This window comes from Cryptomeria japonica, chromosome 8 (genome assembly GCF_030272615.1).
Source record: "Cryptomeria japonica chromosome 8, Sugi_1.0, whole genome shotgun sequence".
In the NCBI taxonomy this organism is placed as follows: Eukaryota; Viridiplantae; Streptophyta; class Pinopsida; order Cupressales; family Cupressaceae; genus Cryptomeria; species Cryptomeria japonica.
In genome coordinates, this window is record NC_081412.1 from 575,698,012 (window position 1) to 575,705,821 (window position 7,810).

Here is a 7,810-nt window from a genome sequence, read left to right on the forward strand (position 1 = left end):
GTTATTGTCAACCCGATATGTCTACATAACATGAACGTTAGTCAAAGGATGGAGTTTGACTAATCTGAGCTGCCTGATTGTCCACATGGATTTTGACCGACCGTGACCATTTGACTTGGACAAAGAATATGAAGACATGTGGCTTCAAGAGGTGACATAACAAATCATATTTGCAGATGTCGATGACGGTGGATTTCAGTAGGATTAGCTATCCATCTTTTCTTTAGGGTAGGTCGATCGAGGATAGAGGTGCATTAATGGCCACCGCATCACAAGTTGTTGGTGCGCGAATCAAGATGATCAACATGTTGGGAATCAGATCTCACCAGACATATGAAGATTATTAAAGTTAGTAATTAAGGTACACAGTCAACTGAGAAGAACGAAGCAACATTTAATGTGATCTTGTTGCAGAAGTTGTTGAGCTTTTTGAGGCTCGAGGATATGATTTGCCAAGCTAAAGATTGCTAAGTATAGCAAATATGATTTGCCAAGCTAAAGATTGCTAAGTATAGCAATCCTGTAATCTGAAGAATGATTTGAACATAGTTGTTTTCCAGGAGAATACATTTATTGCTGGTAGTAATCTGTTTGAGCAATGTGTACAAAGAATTTGATTGGTATGAAAACATGATCTCTTAGAGGGCGAGGAGATCAGATTGTGAATCCATTTTTGAAGGGAAATCCTGTAGGTACAGAGATGACTGAGAACAATGTACAGGTTATAAGGCATGACAACTGGAGATGTGGAAGTTGAGTTGGCAGATGCAAGTAGGTGGATGTTGAATACAAAAACATAGACTTGTCAGCATAGTGTGTAGATGGGAGTTGAATGAGTGTGGGTTGTTGTGGAGAAGAAAAGAAGCTCTGGTAAGAACATATAAAGTTGTTATGGTTGTAGGGTGAAAACACAGAGAGCAAAAAAGTGAGAAAGCAGTAGAGACCAAGTAAGAGAGAAACAAAAATCAGAGTGTGTAGAGCCAAGGCATAAAGACAAGGGAGGAGAAGTAATCTGAGTAGAAGACAAAGAGAAGAGAACAATGAAGAAGAGAAGAAAGCAGGTTGTAGAGAGGAGAAGAGGACAAAAGACATAGAGTAGAGATTGAAAACATAGTTCAGAGAGAGTAGAACAAAAAGTGAGTTGCAAAACCTCATTTGCAACAAGGTCCCTGATTTGTATTTGAAATTTATATTCATTGTAATCTTTGAGTGGGTGCTCAGAGCAGGGGTAGGTGCTCCTTTGAGTAGAAGCTCATAAACTATAGGGGTTGGTGCTCTTTTGGGTTGGTTCCCATGAAATTTGTAACTAGTGATTTCATTGTGAGGCTGGATTGGAGCAGTAGACTCCAACAACTATTCTCATCAAAGTTTTTCTCACATTGGGTTTTCCTCATACATCTGGTGTTATGTGATGCCCCTTTTATGTGTGTGTGTGTTGATCTGCTATATATCTCTACTCATGGTTTTGTAATTAATGTTATCGTTGCTTTGATCTTTAGAAGGCAAAAGTTTTTATTTATTACCACTGATTCACCTTCCTCTCAGTGGTCCATTGTGTTCCTTCAATTGGTATTAGAGCCTAGGTTCCCTAGTTGAAAATCTTTCTCTAGCTTGGGTAGATTTTTGTGTGTGAGCACAATGGTTAAATTTGAGTCAATCCCTGCACCTATGTTTAATGGTTCAAAATATTCCTTTTGGTCTTATAGAATGGAAGTCTATTTGTCTGCCTTAGGTTATGATGTCTAGATGTCAGTCTTAAATGGTTACTCTATTCCTACTTGTCCTCTTATTGATCTTGAAGCAAAAAGAAAATATGAATGCAATGCTGAAGCCATGAAGGCCATTTTTAGTGGGCTTTCTAATGATATATCTTCAAAGGTGGATAGATGCAAATATGCAAAGAGCTTGTGGGATAGACTAAAGAAACTATATGGTGAAGAACCTACCACTATTGGATCAGATTGTGAGAGGAAGAAGATTTATGAAGCAAATAAATGTGAATTTGATAAGTGCAGACTTGTCAGTTGTTGCAATGAAGATGAAAATGAATTGCATCTACCCATGGCACAAGGGACACAAGATGAGAAGAGAACATCTTGTTGTGACAGTGAGTTACAATCCTTCAGACAAGACACTTTTGGCAGTGATGAAGACGATGAAGAAATTGAGGCTGAAGTTGATCTTGAAGGGGAGTTGGTGTGTGCCCTTGAAGAATTGAAAAATGCTAGGAAGGAATATAAGAATTTTAAGAAGACGGTCCAAGAAGAATGTGATATGTTGAGCAAATGTCTTGAAGAGTCCAATAAGAGTATTAGTACATTGACAACTCAACTAGAAGAAGCCAAAGGCATGTGTGAGGAAATAAAATCAGATCTTGATGTCAAGAAAAGGAAATGTGAAGAGTTAGTGTTAGAAGTAGAGACTAAAGGAAAATAGTGTCATAGTCTAAAGGATGAAATGACAAAGCTAACAATAGAGCTTGAGAAGGGTCAAGATGAGATCAAATTGAGGAAGAAGTATGATGGTGGCACCAAAGCACTACATGAAATGTTGAGTAAACAAAAGCACTCAAATGATACCATTGAATTAGGATGTGATGTTGGTCAATGCTCTACCAGTGGAGAGACTTCAAAGAAGGATATAAATTTTGTTGCTTCAAGTGAAAGTGGTCAAGAGAAAACCTTCAAAGTCAAGAATGCTCGAAGAAAGAAAATAGATCTGACTGCTACTGCTAAAGACATGAAGATGAAGGCTGATGTTACAAGGAAGAATCATGTTCATCTCAAAGGAAAAGGTAATCTGAATGAAGATGGCTCCATCAGGGATAAGCACACAAGAAGAAAGTTTAGGAAACACCCTACTGGAAGAAGACCAGAATATGGTGCACCCACGATTGAGAACAACAAAAGATTAGAAGGAAAACTACTGTAAATGAGCATCCCAGGATCAACACAAAGGAAGAAGGAATGGAGAAAACCAGTCAACAAGATTTCCACACACTTGGCAAAATAAATTTGTAAGTTACAAGCCCTCCTTTGGTTATTGTTATTCATGTAAAAATTATGGCCTTAAGGCCAGTGAATGTAAAAAAGGGTCTAGGAATGATCAAGGTGCATTTTCTAGAAATCAAAATGTAGTTTGTCAAAGATGTAATGTGTATGAACATAGTATGTCAAGTTGTAGGTATATGCATAGATTTGGTCCTATCTATGATAGGAAGAGTCCTTTTGCTGCTCCAAGAAATGTGAATGTCATATATTATCAATGTAATAATGTTGGTCATATGAGTCATGAATGTAGAAAGAATTTTTTTTTAGTCATATGGCAACCCCTATGCTTCCTCTTTCAACAAAATTGCAAGGCATAACAATTGTAGTCAGCATGGAAGAGTTGGCAGAACATATTAGAGACAAAGTTTTGCATGGAACAAAATTAGAAGTGCTCTAAGAAGGTCAAGAAGTTCTTTTGTTTCATCTGTTGTTGGTCACAATGACATGATTTGGAGAAGAAAATCTAATCAGATTGATAGAAGGCCCTCTAATCATTCGTTTGGTGAGAACACAGTGTGCTACTACTGCCACAATTTTGGCCACACATCAAGGTACTGTAGAGCAAGGATTGTCCAACACAAGAAGAAAATTGATGCCGCTCCAAAAGTTGAAACTAAGAAAATGAGGGAGATTAAGAAAGATTGGAAAAGAAAGTGTAGTCAAGGAGAAGATAAAGGGGAGAATGTATCTATGAGCCAGCATAATGCATTTCATGCACAAGTGATATCTCCTAAAGCTTAAGGAGATGCAATAACTTAGGGGGAGAAACATATCGATCACATCATCCACCCCCAAAATTATAAAAGGATCAGTGTAAGGACAGAATGCCGTAGATATGATAAAAAATAAACTCTTAAGAAGAAGACATGAAGGAAGATGAGATGACAAATTTTATAGTTGATGTTGAGTTAGTCAACATGTATATCTGTTGTAGTTAGAAATTACAGATGTCATGCATTGGTGGCTTATCATACTCTAACATTGTTGGCATATAGATCATTGTAAATATGGCATCTGGTTATGGTTGCACACTCACATATATGGGGTTGAGCATGGCTGCAAGAGTAGATGCTAGTTAGAAGGCCTATGCTAAATAGTTACAGACAACCATTGCAAGCAAAATGTTGCAATAAAACTTGCATATGGAGGAATTGATATGAGTCCAATTTGGAAAGGGTTCAACATACAGTTTGCCTCATAATTATGGGTAATAATACTCTACTTGAGTATGGTGGAATGAAAATCATTGGATTAGATGATTGATCATAATGGCACAACTCAAAATGCAAGGACAAAGACTGCCAAGAGAATTGAATGTTGTAGCAGTCATGAAGGACAAAGAAGTAGTGTTGAGAGTGCATGCATAACAAGGTGTGCAATATGTGGTCCGGAGGGGAGGTCAACAAGAAGATAGATGAAAGAAAGAAGACTAGATGGAATGTATTGGTTTTGGTTCTCAAGGGGAGATGCATATGCTGGTAGTGGACCACAAGGGGAGCTAAGTAGATTTGATCACAGGTTATTTTTTGTAATGTTGGATCTTTTCCAACATTTATTGTAATAATGGCTCATCTAGCTACAATGGTGTATACACTCATGTGTCCTAGGGGGACAAATGCACAAACAAGTCAAGGCATACAAAGTTTGAGATACATTTCTTGTTATATACTACAAATATAAAGGGGAAGAAGAACATGTTTCAATGTGTTGGAAGCCAACCCCTTTGCCATTGTTGTCAAAGGGGGAGAGTGAAGATTGGTCTTGACATCAATGCCAAAGAGGGAGATTGTTGGCATTGAATTGTCATTGATGTCAACATGTGTGTGTGCAGGGCTGAGTTGATGAAGTTGCAAAGATACAACATTCACTAGATGAAGATGCAATAGGCATGTAGAGTTGATTGATGTCAGCAGTTGAGATGATACAGTGGACAAAGATGCAAAAATGATAAGTGCCATAGAGAGCAAGTGCAACTGGACAAAATGATAGCCTCACTCCTACTGTACAAAGATATAGAGACATGCAGGCATCAGGTTGGTAAAGTATAGAGATGCAAGATGTGCTCCATAGGAAGATCAGATTAGCTGATACAATGTTGCATCAGGAGATTAAAGGACCAAGGCCATGGTACTGTGATCACATGAAGTAAACAAGGTTGTCCAAGAACATAAGTGTTGTTGCAACATTATATAACATGATACATCATATAACACACCGTGTTATTTGCACAAGGAGATACTGGAGGAATGCATGTAACATGTCATTGAGGCATGAAAATGGACAAGGAGGACACAAGCAATTGTGTTGAAAATGTATTGTGAAATCTGGTTTGACTCAAAAAAAGTTTACTGCAGTTGTCAATAACACGAAGGTTATCACATGTAGTTATAGGGAGTATCAGTCATAGTTGTCAATAACACGTAACTAAGTTGTCAATAATATGCAAGTTATCGCTATCGCTATGACCAAAGGGATGTTGTGCACTATGACAAGAAGTGTCAATAACATGATGGTTATGTGTCTGCAAGTGTCAATAACACGATGGTTATGTGACCAGGGTTGTCAATAACATGACTGGTTGGTCGTACTGGTCTCGCGACAGAGGATGTCAATAACACGTGATGTCAATAACATGACTGGTTAGTCATATTGGTCTATCAGAGATTTCAATATCACGCAGGTTATGATACTTGGCTTATCCCGCGACATGTTATACATGATTAAATGACCCTGCGGGATAACATTGTTGACTGGTCAATCGAGCTATCCTCTTATCTCGCGACATTCCTGAGAGAGTTTTGACCTTGTAGGATAACATATCTTCAATGAACAATGTGGTCTCTCTTATCCCGTGGGGTAAGAAACTAAAGGGAAATTTGCAGATTCCCTTATCCCGCATGAAGTAAAAGATTGCACAAGGAATGCGTGGGATAACAAAGTAAAGCGAAGGACATTAAGGAAACCTTTATCCCACGAGGGTTTACAACAACAAGAAAGGTGTCATGGGATAAGAGTATAAAGGAAGAATAAAGTGTTGGAATCACCGCTACCATTTCACCAAAAGCTCGAGTTGTCAGTGAATGGGAGAGCGGCCAGAGACAAGGATCCACGGGAGGCGGGAGTAAGCCATGTTGCAAATCCCAAGGAGGTGCTGACCGATTGGCCAACAACCTCCCCCAAAACACCGATTGGGGTTCCACAAACTTCTTTTAAGGAGACCACAGGGTGACCTCCTGGTATTTGAATCCGTAACCCAATGCTCTGATACCAATTGTTGGAATCATCGCTACCATTACACAAAAAGCTCGAGCTGTCAGTGAACGGGAGAGCGGCCAGAGACAAGGATCCATGGGAGGTGGGAGGAAGCCATATCATGAATCCCAAGGGGGTGTTGACCGGCTGGACAATAGAAAGGTTTCCTTATTCTGCGCATCTCTGCGAGGATAAGGAAAGGGCTGTGGGACAAGGAGTTGCTTGTCAAGGTGAAAGACATAGATTATCCTTCGAGGCTTCTTGAAGGTTATCCTGCCAGATGAAACAAGGTAAAGGAATATAGTGTGGGATCAGGACAAGAGGAGACAAAAGGGAGAAATCTTATCCCGCGTGGGTAAGAGACCATGCTAAAATTGCGTGGGCTAACAAAAGAAAAGGCATGCCACACTAAGATAATGAAGGCTTATCCTATGTAGGCTTATCCTACATGGGTAACTTGGACATGCAGATGGTCTTGCGGGGCAAGAAGATAGTGGCCCTCGAGATGCAGAGATCCACGTGGCTGTCAACCAAGTTTGACCAGATGACTTGGATGACGATTAAGAAGACTTTTGATGCCACGAGTGCCTACCGATAGACTCTGAAGTCCACCTGGGCGTTGACCAAGTTTGACGTGGCGTGTATGGAGCGAAGCGGAGGATACCTGTCAGAGTGATGGAAGGGTATTTTTTTGACGAAAGGAACCAAAGGCATCACATGATCGTCAGGATAAGATTTGAAGGTGGAGTAGAGGTAAAATGTCATCCTGATAATTAAAACTATACTGATGGAATTTTGAGAAACCAACATCGGGATTGCTATGGCGATGTACATGAGCATAGAGAGATTCAAAAGATAGAATAGATCGTCGTAAGCGGTTATTGTCAACCTGATATGTCTGCATAACATGAAGGTTAGTCAAAGCATGGACTTTGACTAATCTAAGCTACTCGATTGTCCACATGGTATTTTACTGACCGTGACCATTTGACTTGGAAGAAGATAATGAAGACATGTGGCTTCCAGAGGTCACATAACAAATTAAATTTGTAGATGTCGATGATGGTAGATTTCAGTAGGATTAGTTGTCCATCTTTTCTTCAGGGTAGGTCGAACAAGGATAGAGGTGCATTAATGGCCACCGCATTGCAGGTTGTTGGTGCGCGACTCAAGATAATCAACATGCTGGAAATCAGATCTCACTAGACAAATGAAGATTACTAAAGTTAGTAATCAAGGTACATAGTCGACTGAGAAGAATGAAGCAACATTTAATGTGATCTTGTTGCAGAAGGAGTTGTTGATATTTTTGAGGCTTGAGGATATCTGCCAGACTGAAGATTGCTAAGTATAGAAATCCTATAATTTGAAGAATGATTTGAACACAGTTGTTTTCAAGGAGAATACATTTATTGCTAGTAGTTATCTGTCTGAGTGATGTGTATAGAGAATCTAATTGGTATGCAGACATGATCTCTTAGAGGCTGAGGAGATCGAATTGTGAATCC